Source organism: Oryzias latipes, chromosome 21 (genome assembly GCF_002234675.1).
Source record: "Oryzias latipes chromosome 21, ASM223467v1".
NCBI lineage: Eukaryota > Metazoa > Chordata > Actinopteri > Beloniformes > Adrianichthyidae > Oryzias > Oryzias latipes.
In genome coordinates, this window is record NC_019879.2 from 12,364,791 (window position 1) to 12,387,775 (window position 22,985).

A 22,985-nucleotide genomic window follows, 5' to 3' on the forward strand; every position below is an offset into this window, starting at 1 on the left:
TGGGTTCCTGCTCCTGTCAGGAGCCGGGACTTGCTGCATGCACATTCTTCCTGTTGGTTGCTGCATTTGTGGTGTCCTGTTTTTATTTTACTGCAATGTTTGTCGTAATCTCTCGTCACACAGCGTATCTGCGTGTTACGGGAAAGGGCGAAGTGGAACGGAGCGCATCACTCCCTGCCCCTCCCTTTAGGTGCAATCAGCGCTAATCGGTATGTGTGTGATGTGTGCCTCTTCACCCTGCATGTCCTCTGGTTGCGGCTGAGTAGCTCGGTTGGTAAGGTGAGAAGCTACCATGCAGGAATCCAGGGTTCGATTCCCGGAGGGGAAGAAACAATGGTACTGGGGGCAATTACCATATTAATGGCGAGCAGTTAAACATCACTCAGTGAGGGTCCTTAGGCAAGACCCTTAACGCTAGACCCTTAACGCTACCGCCTCCCGAGCGCAGTTCAGTTGCAGCTCACCGCTCCCCCAGGGGATGGGTGAAATGCGGAGAAGAATTTCCCCATTGAGGGATAAATAAAGTATCTGAAGTGATAAATAAATAATGCCCTGCTGCCCGTCTTCTGGTTTGCCTCCACAATGTTGTTTGGTGGAACCCACTGCTGCTGGGACAGGTTTTTGGCCCCTCTGTGGGAGTGTTTCTACAGGTGTTGTTCACAGTTCCCCTTCATCCACTCCGTTGGTCCGTCGTCCGACGACTGCGTCTCCTCCCCAACCTCGCCTGCGGCCGATCACGTGACTTTGCAGGTGCTCCTGGGAGTTGGAGGCCTGTAGGGACTCATGACCACCTACCCCTTCCTGGCGACCTGTAAAGAGGACTCTGGTACACAAGTTGGGATTCACTTGTTTGTTGTGTTTGCTTGATTTGCACCATATACACTTGCATGTGACTGGGGTATTTTTGTTCTGTCTTCAGTTTTGTTTGTGTGTACCACCTGTACGTACAGGTTGGCTTGTGGCCCTTCTTGTTTTTATTGTTCTTAATTTTTCATATTACAAATATTTTGTAAGTTGGAACCAGGTCTCCAACTGGTCGAGTGCTCAATTTTTTTAGTGTGCCTGAACCGATTGTGTTGCCACATACTGCAGACGCTAAACAAAAAGCACTAAACCAGCGACTACTGAAGACGCTAAACAAAAAGCACTCGCAAAATCCCACTAGGGGTGTGGTGATTTAGTTTAGCTACGATTCGATTTATATCATAGTTGGGGTTGACGATACAGTTTATGGTCCATATAGGTTCACTGACCTCAAATCGATCCAGGACATCTTTAGCCAAAACTTTAACCAGTGTGACTCAGAGATAAACACCTGGGTACTGAACAATGCAGGTGAAGCTTTCCACAATCCTAGTTTTTCCTACAAGATAAGTGTAAATTAAATATCTGCACAGTGAACAAGAATTAATGGCAAATCCATTTACATATTGGTGTCCTAAAGTTTAGCCCACTGCTGTTTTTACACATTCAAATAATCCAAAGTATCCGCACTGTATGGTCACGTCTTTGTTAAATTTAAAGTGTTTCTACACATTGGACTGGAATGATGGTCTCATAAGTTTTTGCTGTTGTCACATCTGTGTTGTCCGCTGTGATGACACTTGGTCATTTTTACATTCTAGTAATATAAACCTACCGTGTCTCAATCCAAATGGTATTTTACAGATTGATTGCAATCAATTTACCCGATTTTGAAACTATTTTAATAGTGTTTTATGTTCATGACAGTCGAATCCAAAAAGGTAATCAATGAAGGAGAATCAAGAGCACCCTGAGAAGATGGAGAACATGATCATACAGATTTTAACGTTTTCGAGCAAAGCCTAATAAAGTTTCTGTTTGGAAGGTACATGTTTCCACAGCAGTGAAAAGGGGTTGTACACTGTGTTCAGAAAATTGACAGTTTTACGAGTGTTCGGTCTTTTTAGTTTTTGCTTGGTGTATGACCTTTTAGTATTACTTCTGGGTTGCCACAGCAAATCAGCTATCACTGATTCACAGGTGGTTTCGCCAAGAATTTTGTGCCGGATGCCCTGTATCACCAAGAGTCCTGAAAGCCTGCACAGAGCAGCTAGCAGAGGTATACACAGACATCTTAAACCTCTCGCTATCACAGGAAACTGTGCCCCGAATCTTCAAGTCTTCAGTGATCGAGCCAGTCCTGAAGAAAACACACGTCACAACAATGAACGACCTGAGACCTGTGGCTCTCACTCCTGCAACGATGAAGTGCCTGGAAAAGCTGGTTCTGTCAAATATCAACACCTTGGCCGCTGAATCAGTAGACCCCCACCAGTTTGCCTACCACCCCAACAGATCAGCAGAAGACGCGGTGGCCCTGGCACTTCACTCCACACTGCAACATCTGGACACCAAGAACACGTACACCCAGTTACTGTTCATGGACTATAGCTCTGCCTTCAACACCATCAGGCCCCTGAAGCTGACTGCAAAACTCACAGAACTGGGAATACCAACACCCACCCGAAACTGGATACTTGACTTTCTCACTGACCGACCACAGGTGGTGAATATAGGGAAAGAAGGTCTCTGCAGAGCTGAGAGTCAGTATCGGATCACCACAGGGGTGTGGTGTTCCTCTGAAAGGTTGGGATGCTGCAGTATTCACATTCATTTATATTTATATTTTATACGTTGTACTTTTGTTATCTAATTTTATTCTCTTTTTAAATTGTCTTTTTTATATTCACCCTGACCTGAGAGATGCCAAAGAGAAATTCTGATGTGCTGTATGTGCAAACGGCAATAAAACCTTGAGTCTTCCTGACACAACCAGTACAGTATTTTATCCTGGCTGGGGACCGGCACTGAAGGACCCAGACTTGGGCCCCCTTAGGGCCACATAATAGGCAGTAGCACGAAGGGCCTCACCGAAAGACCCACACTGGATGAAGCTCATCGCCCCCTGATTTCCAATGTGCCAGTCCTGTACTTAACCAAACTAACCTGCTCAATTTCTGTTTGATGACAGTAAATTTGAAGCTGCATATTTCATGAACACTGATCTCTTTTAAAGATATTTATCATCTTCTTTAACACATGTCTGCAAGCTCAGCATGTCAGTTCATCCATAACATAATGAAGATATTCAAGTAGTGAATGTCCTTACGCTTTTTTCCCTTGTTGACTCTATTGTGATTTAATTTAAGAAATTCATTTATTCAGAAATGCTGACTCAACAGGTTAGCAGATGTGATGATGCCTTTCATTCCTACCTTGAATCTCTGTGCACACTCACACATGCACACACATGTTTCCATCTCCCCCAGCAGATGAGTTCCCTCGCTGGGTCTGCAATGAAGTGGAATAATCTAATAACACTGCGTGCTCAGCTTTGATATGATGTGATTTAGCCAGGTTGCTGTTTGTAGAGACTAATTTAGAATTAACTGTGATTAGCATTTTTCACCTTCTAAGGTCTCTAGTGTCTGAATGGATCCTCTCGACCAGCTGGCGCTTAAACAGCGCTCTACTTGAGTGTTTATGTCTGTGGCTTCATTTCATGAAAGTTTACCTGTATAGATAGGAGACTCGCAGGAGTCTCTTTTGTAGTGCACACAGAGGAAATGAGGACCAGTTTACAAGAAAAAGGGTTTTCGGTTTCCAGGGCTTTACTTTTGCTGGTGTCAGTTCAGATGGAAGGATTAAGATTCAGCAAGCTTCTTTTCACTCTCCTCTCCTTCTCCAGCATGCGGTAAATTGAATGTTTACCTCAGTTTTGTTATTCCTGCTGTGTTGGGCAGACTTGTGTGAAGAGAGAGAGACACACTCTAAAGTTTATGTAATTTTGGTTTGACTATCTTTCCCATGCACCATTCAGTATCACAGCTATCTGTCATGTGTTAATGTTAACCAAAGGCTTTTTAAACTTATATAAAAAAAGAATCACTAAAGAGTTTTTTTTAGACAACTGTATTTTTTCGTCTTTCTAAATTGATTGCAGCAGTACGTGCTGTGGGGTCTGGAATCATAAGCCATGAGTCAAAGCCCCTCGCCCCTTTAGGGTCAGACAACCTTCACATCCTCTGCAGTTGCAAGTTGGTCAAGCTGACATAGGGGCACACTAACGGATATTTTTATCAACTTTACATGGAGATGTACCTTTTAGTCTAAAGGAGTGTATGAGACTGCTCTCTGGGCAACCGTCGATATTGCCGGTAGAACCTCCATCGAGACCTTTATTCAAGCTAGGGATCACACTGATATGGTATAGTTGATGTAATTGTTAGAACACTTGCCATTACATTCACAGTATTAAAGTATCACTAATAGTTTCAAAAACACAGCCTCTAAGCTGCTTTGCAGAGTCTGCAAAACAAGCTAGCTATCACTCAAGCACGATGCAAAATGACTAATTTGCTGGCTAAAACAAAACCACGAGGCATTGTACTGACTAGTAACTTTGTGGTCCAATGTCAAAACATATTTAAAAGATTATATTAAGGTTAAAGCACAAATAGTTCGAAAACTTCACTTACCATAAGGCAGATCATGTTCTTCCACCCGCTTCCTCTTCAATCTGCACCTAAAGCCAGGGACGGACGCGCTTCTGCTCCTAAAATGGCGGATGCATTGAGCGCAGATCAGGTGATGTCATTACAGACTGGATTAACATAATTTATTTTGGTTATATTTACAAATTCAATAACCTTTTTAAAAGGAAATAATATGCGTTTGAATTACTTAAATTAATTAGCAAGAATGAAAAATGTCATAAAATGTCATAAAATAATCAAAATGAACTAAAACATATTTGAAGCATTTACAGGCCAGAATCAGCTTTCTCAGTGCAGGTTACATCAACACTTGGAAAATGTAGGTGGGGCCTTAGACTTGCTGTTGTTGTAATAACTCTGAAAGAGTCTGATCAGTTTGACAACGAAGATATGACACTGGGGAATTTACTGTGTACCTGCTACAAAGGCGTTTAGTCACCTCCAGCAGTGTCGTGCGGTCAGATGAGGCAAGTGAGGCACAGCCTCACCTGTCATGATTGTGATGAACTAGAGTAAATAAAGGTAAGGTAAATAAAGTTAATATTATTTTCCATGGATCTGCGTTGAAGATCCATTTTCAGTTGACTCAACACCTTTTCCGCAGTTTATGAGGTTAAAATAGCAGAATTTGAATTGTTGCTCGATCACAGACGGAGCGGAGACTCCAGGTGAGGCTCGGGAGTGCTGTGCTTCATGTCTGATGGCAGGACTCAATGTTAATAGAGACGTGCGGTGAGAACGCTGCTGTATGCTTGCAGAAAAAGCAGCAAATGAAGCAGGCCTCACCAGCAGGGGGCAGACGTGAGCTGACAGCTGCTTTGTAGCTACACTGGTGCAGACAGTAGAAACAGACTAAGGACAGAGCTTTTTGTGGAGAAGGATCGGCGCATGGACTCAAAAAATAAGGCCACACATGTTTTTCAATTTTTGTTTAAAAAAAAAAACATGGGAGTAAGTGGGAATTTTTTTTGAGTAAAACTAAATTTTAGGCCCAAAGAATTCTTTTTACGATCATTTTCACAGACATCATTTGATAACATTAAAGCACCAGAATTTGAACTTGGAAAAATACTATAAATAGTTACTTGAGGTAGAAATGAAAAGTGTGCCGAACACATCTGTATACTTTAATTTGTTTACAGTATACATGAAGAATTTATACACAAGAAGAGTGTTCTATCCATGTCTATAAAAGAAATATTCTCTGTAGGACAAAGATCTTCTGGTGTGTATCTTATATGTTGTTACCTGCTGTTGGATGAATTGTGAAATATTTAGTTCTTTCATTGTAAATCTGACTCCAGAGGAGTCAGTGCCTCACCAACCATCAACCTCACCGCACGTCACTGACCTCCAGTGCGTCTCTTAATGGTGCATGGCGGATACTTATATAGCACTTTTCTACCTCCCTTGAAGGCCCAAAGCGCTTTGCAGTCATAGTCCCATTCACCCATTCACACACACATTCACACACTGGTGGTGGCTCCTCTGCAAAACACTGGCGCCAACCTTCCACCAAAGGCAAGGTGGGGTTCAGTGTCTTGCCCAAGGACACTTCGACACATGGGCAGGCAAGGTGAGAATCAAACCCGCAGTCTTACGATCGTGGGGCAACCGCCCTACCACTACACCACGGCCGCCCAGTACCAGATAAATTACCAGATAATAATCAAAACAGTTCTGTCCAAGCAGAACCCACTCTCACTGCCCACTGTCATTCACCCTCTGCACCTTTAAATACCTTCTTTTCTCTGTTTTGCCTCACTCTCTTTTGTGTGTGAGCGTTGACAAAGTGACTGATGCAGGTCATTACTAAGCTCTGATGACTCTTCAGTGCTCTGTCAAATCCACCAGAAGTCATTCGTCAGCTAATGCTCCAGAGAAACGAAAGGAATTTTTGTGTAACTTTAAAATAGCAATATCATTAGGCTGGATGGTAATGGCCTGGTTTGTTTCAAAGGATATCATCTTTTGAAGTTTATTTGTTGCCTTCATGGAATTTGTTTCACTTTTTGAACCGAAAATGTAAGCAAAAGCCCATAGAACAAAAAGGCCATCAGAAAACTCCTTGCAGAACACTTTAAGGAATTCTTTGCTGTGTGAGATGTGAAAAAGCCGTTCCTCTGCTTTGTTCTGTAAAAACGTCACAGTAAAACGCTTTCTAACTTAGCATCAACTTGTGGTTTTCCCTTTTATGCAAACAAACACTAACTTTTTCCATCAGTAACCAATGTTGGAAACATGGTTCTCTCATCCAGCCAAAGTCAAATGTCTTACATGAGCTGAAGCTGTAATCAGTCAAGGATCTGGCAGTAAATCTCACCAAAGTCCCATCAGCCCAGAACAATAAGGTCCAGAGCCCGCAGCTCTGTGCGAAGGAGAGGCTCTGAGCGTGGCCAGCTCAGCTGAAGCAGGATGGCTGCATTCTGGCTCTCTGGTTCACGCAATGCCTGCTGTTGAAGCCAGTGGGGAACAAGAGCCGGTGATTAGTCTCCTGCTTTCAATGTAATGTCTAACTGTGAGCCATAGGTTTCAAAGGCTGCTGAGAGCAGTGGAAATGTGCTCTAATGGCACCAGAGATGCAACAAAATTTGACCAAATCTGTTTATTAGCAAAGATGTTTTTGATTACAGAAATGTAAAAAAGTCCTTTTGACCTCCAAAAGGATTGAGCTCCAATGACCCTTAGTCATCCCTGCACTCACGGGTGTTTGCCAATCACAGCGGTTGTTTACAATGATGTAAGAATAACACCAACCTAAATGGTTTTCATTCAAAATTTAACTTGAAGGTTTCAAAAAAGGTCTGAGCTTTGAAATGTCTGGTTTAAAAATGGTTTGACCTCATCTTTGCCTTATTATTTGGGGAATTGAACGTCTTTTTTTATTTTTTATTTGAAATGGTTTAATTCAAGCAATCAAATAATGATAATACACAAATCATTACAATCATCAGTTGTACATTCATACAATGACGTATCAACTTAGGATAGTTAGACATAAAATTAAATATCGCTTAAAAGATTGTGCAAGGACGCAAATTTGTATAATCCCTCCCCTGTTTTACCGTAACCATTTTTATTACATGATTTATCATTATCCGGTTCGTAATTTTTTATCAGACAGAATTAAGCATCCTTACGTATCAATATAGCTCATAACAAAGATGACTTACTTAAATTATTATGTAAAAAATAATAATAACTGTTTAAGAAATCAACATGGTAAATGCAGATTAGTTATCTAAAATATGTACAGATTATCATGTATATGATTAAAAAAATAAGACTATATCAGTAAAGTGAAGTGATATACTAATTAGAGATCAATCACTTTAACCATCTCCAATAACTGATTAAGCATTATTTTTGATTTTTTTATTGTCATGAGGTAATGCTGTGAAATTAAAAAGGGTCCATATTCTGTTGATTGTTCAAGGTTGGTATTCCTTCTTCTGCTGATTAACGGCCATTCTTCTGGGTTTAAACAGTTTGTAATTCTCTTTGCTGTTATGTCTGCAGACGTTAGATAAAGGTACGTATCCTTCTGCGGCAGCGGCGCTGAAAGTTGAGGTCAAGTTGTCTGGAGGTCAGCACTCTGCTGAAAATCAGGGTCACTGAGACTTTTAGAGAAAGTGCTGATCCCAGGCGTGTAATTTCTTGAAATTATAGTTGGCTCTTTCATTTATTACTGGATTTGTGGCTTCAGACGACCGCGATCAAACACTTATCCAAGTCCTTCATGTTGTTAACAACCTGAACCAGTGGTTTGACGTAAATCTTGCAGCCTTCAACCCAAGTCTTCTCAATCTGCTTACGCTTCCTGAGAAGCCTGGCATGTTTGGCGATTTCAGCATTCCTTCTGGTCAGATGGTTGTTTAGATAAGCAGCAGATCCCTTCAGATTCCTCCTTTGATTCATCAGAGCTAGCTTGTGTTTTTGATTCACAATCCTGATGAGGGCCGCTGGTTTATCCGTCTCCTTTCTCCTGGGAAGCGGGTGGCAGGTCTCGATGGTATTTAGATCCTCGGAAATACCTTTAGACGTGAGAAATTATTTCACTTAATGTTCCAGAGACACTCCATAGCTCCCTATTTCAGAAGAACTTCTAGCAATGCTAGTGCCATTAACATTAGCAATGCAAACTCGTGCTGCATTTAGCTTTGCCAGAAGTTTGATCTGTACTCCGATGAGAATGACATTTTTCACCCGTGTTTCTTGTTCCACATTGTCCAGTCTTTTCTCCAGATTGTCTAAGGTCGTTGCTCGTTTTGAGCTCAGAGTCTTCTGACTCTTCCATTAATAACGTAGCTTGGATTTAATCAAGAATCATTTAACTGCCATCATAGTCACCTGTTGCTTGGTTTTTCTAAGGTGCCATGGTCAGATCCCTTGAAGAGCGTTATAGCCGCCGTGAGCCACACGTGGCGTCCGTGCTGTAACCCACTGAACCGGAAGTAAATTATATCTATATACTTTTGATCTTTGCCATATAAAAAACAGTTTGGTCCTTATTTTTGCAATACAAAAATGACATTACCACTTGGAATTGAGTTATTCATACAGTTTAAGTTTTAATTTGGAATTTCTAGGTAACATAATGATAAAAAATAGAAGTGTGGGAAAGAAAAGGGGTTAAGCTAAAAAGGTGGATGTCAAACATTGCCACAAAACAAAGGAAAATGATAAGAGGGAATTGTAGGAAAAAATGCTTAATAAGGCCACAGACTATTAAGAGTTAGTAAAAAAAAAAAGAAAAATGTAAACAAAAGCTGTTGTTCAAAATTTGCTTAATCTCACCCTTGATATGTGGATTAAAATATTGATTCCCTATTTATGCTAAATAGTTGCATCTTGCAAACACTGATCTTGGATTAGACAAGATAAAGACTGGGAAAAACCAGGCTAACTGACATTTCTCTGTGTGTGATTTGCACTAAAATCCCCGATAAAGAAAAGGATGTAGTCTAATTCCCTTATGCCTTTTATATTATCTTTTTAAAATGTTTTTGCAACCTTTTTTTTAATCTTCCTGAACAGAAAGTGAAGTGGTGATCGTGCCTGCTGACTTTAAAAATGACAGTTCAAATTCAACAAATCCAGAAAACATTTTCTTGATGATTCAGCTGAAACACACACACAGTGGTAGACTAGTAGATCCTAAAAACCACCAGACGAAACAAAAACCACCCGAAATAGTGATTCATTAGCAGTAATTAATCATCCATTATTTATTACTTCCTGATTTCTAATTATATGCAGTCAGTCAGAGCAAAACATGAAATAATGGACTCCTATTGAACTTTACTAACAACCACTGATGTTTTGCTCAAATATTAAGAACAATCGGACAAACAAAAAAGGAAAGAGAAAAAAAAAACCAAACAATTAAACACTATAGGAGTTCTAGTTTAACGTATTAGCCTATCATCAACAGAAGTGGAAATTCTTCTAAAATAAAACTAAATATCCTGTGAGACGTAATAAAAGAGAGTTTAATTCCTAAAAACCTGTTCTTGTGAATATAAGATGTACAAGTATTAAATAGAACATTAAAAACTACATTTAAATATCACCTGAGTTCACTCTAAAAAGTAATTTTTGTTTTCTTTAATCATGTACGAAAAGGAATCCTCCCAAAAACCTATATGCATACATAAAACAAATGATCTATCGATTGCATTTATATGAAAAAAAACTGTTGTTTTCTGCCTCATTCTGTCTTTTCTAGTGCAGCTTCACGTCCGATCTGCTGTAAAACACATGACCTATCATATAAAAGGGACGACATGGAAATAACATTTCTAGAATGGAAAAAAAAAGAAAAAAAAGCTCCACATTATTAGCCTACCCTGAGTAAACTAAAGGAACACCCAACCCGACTTCACATAGGATTGCGTAATCTCTCGTGCAGCTGAGCTTGCAGCTTTGCGCTAAAATTAGACAGGAAATACGCAAAAAAGTTATTTTCGAGGTTAAAAATGATTAGAATCAAACATATAAATTTAATTTATGGACCAGGTTAGTGTGAACACACATTTAATTTTACTATCAGTAGGCTGTCTACTGAATCTAGAGTCACTAATTCTTTCCAGGAACAATAAAGTGTGATAATAAAGCAGCATGACAGGGTGAAGGAAAGTTCCTTTAATGTGACAAAGATGCTTTGTTTACATACTGTACTGCACCGCTGCAGCCACGTTGCAGCCACGCTTTCTCACGCGGAAGTAAACTAACGCTGATTGCCACGATATTTTAGGGCGTTGTACACATCACCCTGATTGATCAGGTCGCTGAACTAGAATCCATTGCTGGGAGGTTCTGCGGAACTTTGGCCTGCTTTGCAGATAGCATTTTGGTTGATGCTAAGTGCATTAGCCTATTAGCTGCTGTGCAGCTGCAGTACTTCACTCATTCTTATCTGAGTCCGCTACAAAGCACAGCAATCTGAGTTTTATATGTTGCTGGCAGCAACGTGGCACATAGTTTCAGTTCGGTACCCAGCCCAAGTAAAAACTAAGTAGTTCATGTCTCATAACAATGAAAAAAGCTGCCTCGGGCTGAGGTCTTCCTGTTGTTTTGTGCATAGTAGAGCTGCTCAAAGAGGCTCTGTGTGCTCTGCTGCCAATTAGTGGTAGGAGGGTGAAGTGGAAAACAAGAGTCAGACACTGAAGGACACTCAGAACTAATTAAATAAATATTTTCCTGACAGCATTTTGACTCGATACAAGTATCGCGAAATGAACTATCGCGATAAGTTGCTGAATCGATTTTTTTTCTAACACCCCTAGCGAATACAGAAATAACACAGATGGGGTTGTTAACCACAAAATAACATTAAATTCATTAACACAGAAAAAATAAATAAAGAGAAAGTAGACAAAGAAGACAACAAATAAATAGAATGAAATAGGTGAACGGATATGACAAAAAACAAAAATGTATCCAGAGTAGTGGTGGCAGCTTTGATTGTCTAAAAGCCATGATTTTATCAGTTTGCTGAATGGGGTCAGAGTTGTCAGTTGTTTTATTGTCATGGGAATTTTGGAAGCCAATTTAAAAAACCTTACTATTTGCTCTTTCAAAATTAGTTTTTCTACCAATTCCAAATTGTAAATGCCGATTAAATAAAGCCGGTCCGATTTCAGCATGCTCTTCTCCTGCCCGAGCTCTTTATGAAGATGTGGTAAAACTTTCTTGAAAGCTAAATTGGATGTAGGAAGAACCATTGAATGTAGGAAGAACCCCCTGCCAAGGGGGGTTAACCCTTGTGCTATCCTAGGTACTTTGACATTGGGAGATGGGTCATCTATGCCCCACAAGACAGTGCGCTGAACTTTTTTCTTCAATGATTTGTGATCTTCACTGGTTTCCATGGATTACATGAAATCATCTCCACCTTTATTTGTCATGGTAGGGAAAACACGTCAATGGTCATCTTGACCCCATAGGATAGCACTAGGGTTACAGGAGCTGGAGAAAAAGTATTTCAACAACACACTGAGGAGCACACACTGCAGCAGGACATCCCGAAAAAGAGAATAGAAAAGCATGTTAATAAATGACACTGCTACAAGGAGGAACATCAGACTCAGGGATGAGTCCAAGGGTGTTTTCAGACTGAACACATTTGGTCCGCTTTGAGTGAACCAGAGTTCGCTTCCCCCAATAAACTGGAGCAAAGTTTCAGTCTGAATACACCTAAGCAAGGAACCGATCTCTGATCCATCTTTGGAGGTGGTCTCAGTTCGTTTCCAATTGGACTGAGCTTCAGTTCACTCTCAGATTCCTCAGTCTGAATTCAGAGCGGAACAACTGACCCAAAACGGTCACCGTAGCCAGTCGTCACCTGATATAAAGAGATTTGGAAAGAAGCAATCGTTGAGCTGCAGATAAACATAAAACAACGATTGTCAGGCTTTCAAACAGAAAAAAGGGTCCAACTCCTTACATTTTTTTTTAACACCGGTGAAAACGCTTCTTGCATGTTTTTCTATGTCTCATTACACGGCACTGCATCATGCTAAAAACTACTTTGTAGTACCTTAACAGAATGATCTTTTTTTCCCTTTTTTAACTTCCAGCTGAGACGGCAGATCAGAGCTGAAGACCTCTAAACAGGTGGGGAGAATCAGACCTGACGAGCAGCCACTGCGAGGGTGGGGCGGCTGCTGTCATGACAGTCTCTATGAAACCGGACAATCAGATCAGGGTCAAGGATAAATTGAGCAGGAACCCAGGAACATTCCTCAGGACCGTACCCTCCCAATCCACCAGGTAATGCAAGCCCGGTTCCTCACGGTGGTGAGGAAGGAGCAGGTGCCGCACTGTTTAGGTCGGACCCCCGTCAATAAACCAAGCTGATTGTGGAGTTTGGCAGGAGGAAGAAGAGGACTTGTCTTGACAGGCTTCACCATGGAAGGATAGAAGGTAGGGTGTATACGGAGAGTCCTGGGTAGACGCAGGCAAACAGCAAGTGGATTGACCCCTTTGGAGATGGGAAAGGGACCAACAAACCGCGGAGCCAATTTCCTGTTCTCAACACAAAAGTCAAAGTCAAAGTCAACTTTATTGCCAATTCTTCACATGTGCATCACATACAATGAATCGAAATTCCGTTTCTTACTCTCTCGTCTGTTCAGGAGAAGAAAAATAAAAACAAAGTATACGTTTAAAATAAGATGAATAAGTAAAAAGAAAGAAAAAAATTACAATATACAACATTGGCAATTTGCTATAAAAGTGCGAGTGCATTTATGGCAGTGTCAGGTGCAGAGTTAGATCCTGGGGGGAGGGGGGCGTTTTCTGTGGGTGTGTGCTGTTTAGTCCTTCAAAGCGTGAAAAGAAGCTGTTCAGGTTGTTGAGAAGGGGGGTGTTGTTCTCACAGCTCTGCGGTGCAGGCTTGTAGTCTGTGATGGCCTGGATGCCCTGCCACAGGCTCCGTGCATCTCTGCTGTCGTTGAAGTTGGAAGAGACTTTATGCATATAGTCCTTTTTTGCTTTCCTGATGCCCCGGGACAGGTTGGCTCTTGCTGTTCTTAGGCCAGCTTCATCCCCTGCTCTGAAGGCATTGTCTCTGGCTCTCAGTAGCCCTTTGACTTCCCCTGTCAGCCAGGGCTTCTGGTTGGCTTGAATGATGATGCTTTTTGTGTGTGTCACATCATCGATGCACTTTGTGATGTAGGAGGTTACTGTGTCTGTGTACTCCTCGATGTCTGTCAGGTTGTTGTAGGTGGCAGTTTGTTTAAACATTTCCCAGTCTGTTGTTTCAAAGCAGTCCTGAAGGGCAGAGGATGCACTCTCTGGCCAGACTCTTATTTTCTTCAAGACTGGTTTTGCAAGTTTCACCCTTTGTCTGTATGCAGGCGTTAGCATAACACTAATGTGGTCTGATGTTCCGATGTGGGGGAGGGGGTTGCTCTGTAAGCTTGTTTGTGTAGATAAGCAAAACGAAAATAAACACTATGGTGTCAAAATAGAGCCTAAAGTATTGCGCATCAAAACAGTAAAACCGCGCATCAAAACCCCAAATCTGCGAATCAAAATGCATAAATTGAGAACCAAAACCCACAATTTGCAACCAAAGGCCTTTCCCCAAAGCACAATCCTATTTCTCAGCTGCCGATTTGTTTTCTCGCCATTCTGAAATCCTGTTTTTGAGTTGCAGTTTTATTTTGAAACTGTCTTTTTGAGTTGCGCTTTTATTTTTTGCGGTTTTGATTCTAAAACCTGTCGACACGTAAAAACAGCGACATGTCAGTCAAGGGGAGGGGAGGCGGGACATCCCTGATATCCAGAAGCTCATTGGCTACCGAATAAGACCGAGTCTTACGTCAACAGACCAGTTTAGAATGTGCCGGTAAGTTTCTCATGTTTTTCATATCTTTTACTATATTAAAAGATCAAAATTGTACTTTATTTAACCAGAGGACGCCAGCACATTCAGATGAGGAGCTCCACCAGTAGCTGCTAGTGAAAAAATATGTTAGAAAGTTAGATGTTGCATGAAAAACTACCACCATTGTTCTCCTGTGTTAGCATGCTAGCTAGCTCAATGCTAGCGGGGTATCCAGCTCTTCTCATGACTTTTGTGGATTAAACAAAGTACATTTTTTACCACAGTGTCAGGATCGGTCATGTCAACCTGGGAATAATTGCTCGTGGATTGTCACTATGGTTAATCAAATAGTTTTTTAAGAAGTACATTCATGTATATATAAGGTTTTTCAATATTTCCTTAGGGATTACACAGATGGATTGAACAACAAAGCAACATATTGCTGCAAGAAAGCGACACCTTTCCTAGTTTGGGATCAAGTTAATCCCTATTTAAAATAAATAAATAAAAGAAACACAATTTTTATTTGAAGTACCAGAGCAAATTTCCCACAGGTGGGATCAATAAAGTTTTTCTGATTCTGAACTGTATTCCAAAATAATTTTCTGAACCTTAAAGATTGCAGGTTAACACAGGAAGTTACCTTTCACAATATGCAGCTACTGAGTAGCAATTAAGGTGTGTGTGTGTATATATATATATATAAATATATACACACACACACACTCATTTTAACTGTCTTAAATACATTTTTCTTTGTGTGCAGGATGCTGTGGACATTGGATGACAGACTAACTTAAACCAGGCAGAGCAGGAAACTGTTGGAGTTGTTGTTCCCTCTGTGGCTTGTCCTCTCTCCTCTCAGACCTGTTCAACCCTTGTGGACATCAGAAAACCATGGCCAAGACATTAACATTTATGTACTGATCTATGCATGTCATCACAGCAGGATGTAACAAAAACTAACAATGTGAACAGATCTCATCTGCCTTACAAAATACTGCCCCCCTTAAGAAAATAAATGGCTAATAATCACCACTGGTATTTTGTAAAGCTTCATTTTTTAATGATTGACCATTGAATGTGTTTTGTACAAAAGACTGATGGTTTTGCAAATATCTTTGAAACACATAGTCAAGTGCATTAGATTCTGTGAAATTCTGAACCACAATTCAGAGAAATTAAAATAACTGTTTTTAAAACTCCTTAAAAGACTTGAGGTGGAAAAGTCACTGTTTTCGTACAGGCACTAAGAAATGGGAAGCAGACAGTGTGGTCGAAATGGACAACTATTTTAAAGGCTTCTCTTTCAGTTGACAGGAGATGTCTGTGAGCCTGCTGGACAGCCTTTGCATCACACTGGGACGTCTTTGGGGCCTGCATCTGGAAAGAAACAAAAACAGATTAGATTACATTTTTTTTCATTACCTTAAAGAAGATGTAGACATCCACGTCGTAGCTGCCTCAGTATTCCTGCCTTTTTTGTTATGGTATGCATAACAACGGCCCTTATAGAAAACAACAAACATTCAGCAATAGTCAATTTTAAAACCACCACCCAATTAAATATACTAATAATTCTATTGATGTCTAATACTGGAATAATTTTAAGTGGAATAAAACACGTTTTTGCTGGTCTGCTACAATTTACTCTGCTCTGGTTCACTCGAATACCGGACTTCTGCCAGTCTGCATAGTGCAGACGCATACATTTTGAATAATATGGCACAGCAATATTGTTTCTCTGTTCAATAATTCCCTCTGTCTGTAAACCCTGAAAAATATTGAGAAACCTTATAGGTTATAACATATTTGATTAACCTAGTGACAATTCACGGACAATTATTCCCAGGTTTACATGACCGATCCTGACACTGTGGTAAAAAATGTACTTTGTTTAATCCACAAAAGTCATGAGAAGAGCTGGATACCCCGCTAGCATTGAGCTAGCTAGCATGCTAACACAGGAGAACAATGGTGGTAGTTTTTCATGCAACATCTAACTTTCTAACATCTTTTTTCACTAGCAGCTACTGGTGGAGCTCCTCATCTGAATGTGCTGGCGTCCTCTGGTTAAATAAAGTACAATTTTGATCTTTTAATATAGTAAAAGATATGAAAAACATGAGAAACTTACCGGCACATTCTAAACTGGTCTGTTGACGTAAGACTCGGTCTTATTCGGTAGCCAATGAGCTTCTGGATATCAGGGATGTCCCGCCTCCCCTCCCCTTGACTGACATGTAGCTGTTTTTACGTGTCGACAGGTTTTAGAATCAAAACCGCAAAAAAATAAAAGCGCAACTCAAAAAGACAGTTTCAAAATAAAACTGCAACTCAAAAACAGGATTTCAGAATGGCGAGAAAACAAATCGGCAGCTGAGAAATAGGATTGTGCTTTGGGGAAAGGCTTTGGTTGCAAATTGTGGGTTTTGGTTCTCAATTTATGCATTTTGATTTGCAGATTTGGGGTTTTGATGCGCGGTTTTACTGTTTTGATGCGCAATACTTTAGTATGGTGTCAAAATAGAGCCTAAAGTATTGCGCATCAAAACAGTAAAACCGCGCATCAAAACCCCAAATCTGCGAATCAAAATGCATAAATTGAGAACCAAAACCCACAATTTGCAACTAAAAGCCTTTCCCCAAAGCACAATCCTATTTCTCAGCTGCCGATTTGTTTTCTCGCCATTCTGAAATCCTGTTTTTGAGTTGCAGTTTTATTTTGAAACTGTCTTTTTGAGTTGCGCTTTTATTTTTTGAGTTGCGCTTTTATTTTTTGCGGTTTTGATTCTAAAACCTGTCGACACGTAAAAACAGCGACATGTCAGTCAAGGGGAGGGGAGGCGGGACATCCCTGATATCCAGAAGCTCATTGGCTACCGAATAAGACCGAGTCTTACGTCAACAGACCAGTTTAGAATGTGCCGGTAAGTTTCTCATGTTTTTCATATCTTTTACTATATTAAAATATCAAAATTGTACTTTATTTAACCAGAGGACGCCAGCACATTCAGATGAGGAGCTCCACCAGTAGCTGCTAGTGAAAAAAGATGTTAAAAAGTTAGATGTTGCATGACAAACTATCAGCATTGTTCTCCTGTGTTAGCATGCTAGCTAGCTCAATGCTAGCGGGGTATCCAGCTCTTTCTCATGACTTTTGTGGATTAAACAAAGTACATTTTTTACCACAGTGTCAGGATCAGTCATGTCAACCTGGGAATAATTGCCCGTGGATTGTCACTATGGTTAATCAAATAGTTTTTTAAGAAGTACATTCATGTGTATATATAAGGTTTTTCAATATTTCCTTAGGGATTACACAGATGGATTGAACAACAAAGCAACATATTACTGCAAGAAAGTGACACCTTTCCTAGTTTGGGATCAAGTTAATCCCTATTTAAAATCATTAAATAAAACAAACACAATTTTTATTTGAAGTACCAGAGCAAATTTCCCACAGGTGGGATCAATAAAGTTTTTCTGATTCTGAACTGTATTCCAAAATAATTTTCTCAACCTTAAAGATTGCAGGTTAACACAGGAAGTTACCTTTCACAATATGCAGCTACTGAGTAGCAATTAAGGTGTGTGTGTGTGTGTATATATATATATATATATATATATATATATTATATATATATATATATATAATATATATATATATACACACACACACACTCATTTTAACTGTCTTAAATACATTTTTCTTTGTGTGCAGGATGCTGTGGACATTGGACGACAGACTAACTTAAACCAGGCAGAGCAGGAAACTGTTGGAGTTGTTGTTCCCTCTGTGGCTTGTCCTCTCTCCTCTCAGACCTGTTCAACCCTTGTGGGACATCAGAAAACCATGGCCAAGACATTAACATTTATGTACTGATCTATGCATGTCATCACAGCAGGATGTAACAAAAACTAACAATGTGAACAGATCTCATCTGCCTTACAAAATACTGCCCCCCTTAAGAAAATAAATGGCTAATAATCACCACTGGTATTTTGTAAAGCTTCATTTTTTAATGTGTGACCATTGAATGTGTTTTGTACAAAAGACTGATGGTTTTGCAAATATCTTTGAAACACAGAGTCAAGTGCATTAGGTTCTGTGAAATTCTGAACCACAATTCAGAGAAATTAAAATAACTGTTTTTAAAACTCCTTAAAAGACTTGAGGTGGAAAAGTCACTGTTTTCGTACAGGCACTAAGAAATGGGAAGCAGACAGTGTGGTCGAAATGGACAACTATTTTAAAGGCTTCTCTTTCAGTTGACAGGAGATGTCTGTGAGCCTGCTGGACAGCCTTTGCATCACACTGGGACGTCTTTGGGGCCTGCATCTGGAAAGAAACAAAAACAGCAAAGTTAATTAACCAAAAAAAGAAGAGAAAAATTAAGATTAAATTTTTTTTCATTACCTTAAAGAAGATGTAGACATCCACGTCGTAGCTGCCTCAGTATTCCTGCCTTTTTTGTTATGGTATGCATAACAACGGCCCTTATAGAAAACAACAGACATTCAGCAATAGTCAATTTTAAAACCACCACCCAATTAAATATACCAATAATTCTATTGATGTCTAATACTGGAATAATTTTAAGTGGAATAAAACACGTTTTTGCTGGTCTGCTACAATTTACTCTGCTCTGGTTCACTCGAATACCGGACTTCTGCCAGTGTGCATAGTGCAGACGCATACATTTTGAATAATATGGCACAGCAATATTGTTGCTCTGTTCAATAATTCCCTCTGTCTGTGTAAACCCTGAAAAATATTGAGAAACCTTATAGGTTATAACATATTTGATTAACCCTAGTGACAATTCACGGACAATTATTCCCAGGTTTACATGACCGATCCTGACACTGTGGTAAAAAATGTACTTTGTTTAATCCACAAAAGTCATGAGAAGAGCTGGATACCCCGCTAGCATTGAGCTAGCTAGCATGCTAACACGGGAGGACAATGGTGATAGTTTTTCATGCAACATCTAACTTTCTAACATCTTTTTTCACTAGCAGCTACTGGGGGAGCTCCTCATCTGAATGTGCTGGCGTCCTCTGGTTAAATAAAGTACAATTTTGATCTTTTAATATAGTAAAAGATATGAAAAACATGAGAAACTTACCGGCACATTCTAAACTGGTCTGTTGACGTAAGACTCGGTCTTATTCGGTAGCCAATGAGCTTCTGGATATCAGGGATGTCCCGCCTCCCCTCCCCTTGACTGACATGTCGCTGTTTTTACGTGTCGACAGGTTTTAGAATCAAAACCGCAAAAAATAAAAGCGCAACTCAAAAAATAAAAGCGCAACTCAAAAAGACAGTTTCAAAATAAAACTGCAACTCAAAAACAGGATTTCAGAATGGCGAGAAAACAAATCGGCAGCTGAGAAATAGGATTGTGCTTTGGGGAAAGGCTTTTGGTTGCAAATTGTGGGTTTTGATTCTCAATTTATGCATTTTGATTCGCAGATTTGGGGTTTTGATGCGCGGTTTTACTGTTTTGATGCGCAATACTTTAGGCTCTATTTTGACACCATACTTTAGGCTCTATTTTGACACCATAAAACACAGACACGCGCACTGAGAGAGCAAGGGGCCGCTGCGACTGCTCGCGCTGCACGCACGTTTACTAACTAACTAACTACTTACAAAGAGGCAGATTAGTAGTAGACAGCCAAACCCTTTGACCCACTTGATAGGAGGGAACAGGAATCCTTCGTCGGTTTGCAGTGGTGCGGTAGATCTCCACGGTCCGTAGGAGAGTCTGCCGGGCCTTGCGCTAGGCCTGTTGACATCTCCGAACGAACACATGGGCAGACAGCACAGAAACCTCCCCTTCTTGGGAGGTAAAGAGAAGGGGGTGGTAACCAAACACAACCTGGAAGGGGATAACCCTGTGGCAGACAAAGGAAGAGTATTATGAGCAAAATTTACCCAGACCAGATTACGGGACCATGACGTTGGCTCACGGGCACAGAGGAAACGGAGGCTGGTTTCCAATTGTTGGTTGAGGCGTTCTGATTGGCCATTTGACTGCGGGTGGAAACCAGGGCCTTCTAGGAATAGACAGAGGCTGCAGTAACCCAGCAGGTGGGGATGTGGTTGCTTTGACCTGGGCACATTCTGGACAAGCAGACAACATTGATGTTCAAAACATACGTGAAGTGTGAAACCATTGAATTACTCTGGCTCTGAGATTAACAGGTACATAGAGACATCCTACGGGTTAGGCAGATGGATATGGAGAGTCCTGGTTAACTGATCTTACCTCCTCTTCTATGTCAGTGCTGAGCACAGCGAGTCGAGCAGAGGTAGGCAGGATGAAGTTGGGAAAAACTTCCCTCGAAGGACAATCATCTACGGGACAGCGCATCAGCCTTCACGTTTCGTGACCCTGGTCTATAGGACAAACAGAAGGTAAAACGGTTAAAGAAAAGGGCCCAGGGATCCTGGCGAGAGTTCATCCTTTTGGCAGTTCTTAAATACTCCAGGCTCTTGTGATCAGTGAACACAACAAAAGGAATTTCAGCCCCTTCCAAGCAATGCCGCCACTCTTCTAGCGCATCCTCGATGGCTAGTAACTCTCTACCTCCGACGTGGTAGTTTCTTTCAGCGTTGGACAGGTGGCGGGAATGGGAAGCACATGGATGTATCTTGTTATCCAAACTATGTTGGGATAGAACTGCACCGATCCCAACGTCAGAAGCATCCACTCCCACAATGAACTGTTTACTGGGGTCAGGTGTGACCAACACAGGAGCTGATGTAAAATTGGTTCTTTAGATCTTGGAAGGCAGATTCAGCTTTCTGGTTCCAAGAAAATTTCTGTTTGGATGATGTCAAGGCATGTAGAGGGGAAGCGATCTTACTGTAATTCTTGATGAAGCAACGATAGAAATCGGCAAATCCTAGAAAACGTAATTGCTTACGGTTCTCAGGTTTAGGCCACTCCAACACTGCCTGGACTTTCTCAGGATCCATCCTACATCTGCCCTCAGCGATGACCAGACCCAAGAAAGAAGATGTAGTGACTTGAAATTCACACTTTTCAGCCTTGACGTATAGCTGGTTCTGGAGCAGACGTAGGAGAACCTTGCGCACATGTTGAACATGGTCAGCCTCTGAATGAGAGAATATCAGGATATCGTCCAGATAAACAAACATGAAGCGGTTGATTATGCCCTCTAACACATTGTTAACCAAGTTTTGAAAAACTGTGGGAACCTTGGTCAAGCCCAATGGCATGACTTGGTATTCAAAATGACCTGAAGGCCTGTTAAAAGCCGTCTTCCACTCATCTCCTTCCCTGATCCGGACCAGATAGTAGGCGTTGCAAAGATCCAGCTTAGTAAAGATCCTGGCCCCCTGAAGGAGTTCAAAAGCAGAGAACATAAGCGTAAGAGGATAACGGTTACGTTTAGATACGTTTAGGTTTAGATACGTTTACGTTTAGACGATAGATGACCTCGGGGGGGAGAAGTACCTGGGAAGAGGTCAATGGGACAATATTACGGACAGTGAGGAGGTAAGGTGGTGGCTTTTACCTTGTTAAACACTTCCTTACGGTCGTGATAGAAGGTGACTATTTTAGAGAGGTCTGGGTACTTTTCAATTGAGACTATGTTCTGCCCAGGGGTTGATGGAGTTTCTATCGCACCGAGGCAGTTTCTGTGGGAGTCAGTACTCCAGGTCAGGAATTGTTATAAATGCCAATCAACCTATTTATTATGACGTTGCAACCAAGGCAGGTCTAGGATAACAGGAAGGTCAATATTCTTGAGGAGGAGGAGAACAGAGAAAGGCTCACATGTCTCCTCCTTTCGTGCTGAGCCTGGGTTTTTACTGGACAGTTATTGAAATGACTGAGAAAACCACAGTAAAAGCATAGGTTCTGCTGGAGACGCCGATCTCTCTCCTCTTTGGAGAGTCGAGTGTGACCTAACTGCTTAGGCTCCTCCATACTGGAACCTGAAGAGGCATACTGCTCGAGGCAAAAACAGGATTGGTGTTCATGAGAAAATAAAGGACGTGGTTTTTGTGGTCTCTCTCTTCCTCTCTCCTGAATACGTCTGTCAATGCGAGCTGCTAGTCATAACAAGTTTTTGATGCGACTTGGGAATTCACGCGCTGCTAGTTCATCTTTGATGTTTTCAGATAGACCTTCATAAAACCTCTCGTAGAGAGCCTCATCGTTCCACTTGCTGTTACTTGTGATGGTCCGAAAACGTATGATGTAATCATCGACTTTCTCTTTACCTTGACATATCTTGGTTAACTGCCGGGCAGCTTCTCGATGGAGTTTCACTAGGTCGAAAATGTCTCTGAGCTCCTCTGAAAACCTTCTGTATGAAGAACTGATGATCGAATCACGAACCCATTTTGCTGTCGCCCACTGAGCTTCTCGACCAGTTAGCAGAAAGATGACATAGGCAAACTTTGATCTTTCTGATGGAAATGATGACTCCTGCAGAGAAAAGATCAATTCACATTGGCAGAGAAAAGTCCGACATGAAGCAGGTTTTCCATCATATTTTTCCGGTGGATTCATTTTGGGTTCGTCGATGGGTTGCACAATGATAGAGGGTGGTATTCCTTGTGAAACGCTCATAGACGTGAGTCT

The 22,985-nt window shown here is 40.9% G+C and overlaps 3 long non-coding RNA genes across 4 annotated transcripts; 1 reads left to right on the forward strand and 2 right to left on the reverse strand.

Moving 5' to 3' along the window:
- Positions 1–15,647: 15,647 nt before the first annotated feature.
- On the reverse strand, positions 15,648–16,541 carry LOC111946781. The gene is made up of 3 exons (XR_002872531.1): positions 16,493–16,541; positions 15,784–15,863; positions 15,648–15,738 (listed from the first exon to the last, which is right to left on the reverse strand). It is a non-coding gene; the product is annotated as an uncharacterized LOC111946781 (long non-coding RNA).
- A 690-nt stretch (positions 16,542–17,231) lies between these two features.
- Positions 17,232–18,739, forward strand: LOC110015757. Of its 2 annotated transcripts, none has more exons than XR_002872534.1 (2): positions 17,232–17,285; positions 18,080–18,739. It is a non-coding gene; the product is annotated as an uncharacterized LOC110015757 (long non-coding RNA). The 2 variants fall into 2 exon arrangements; XR_002872533.1 differs by lacking the exon at positions 17,232–17,285 and adding an exon at positions 17,514–17,945.
- LOC105358348 lies at positions 18,607–19,536 on the reverse strand. The gene is made up of 3 exons (XR_002872532.1): positions 19,488–19,536; positions 18,776–18,855; positions 18,607–18,697 (listed from the first exon to the last, which is right to left on the reverse strand). It is a non-coding gene; the product is annotated as an uncharacterized LOC105358348 (long non-coding RNA).
- Positions 19,537–22,985: the final 3,449 nt, after the last annotated feature.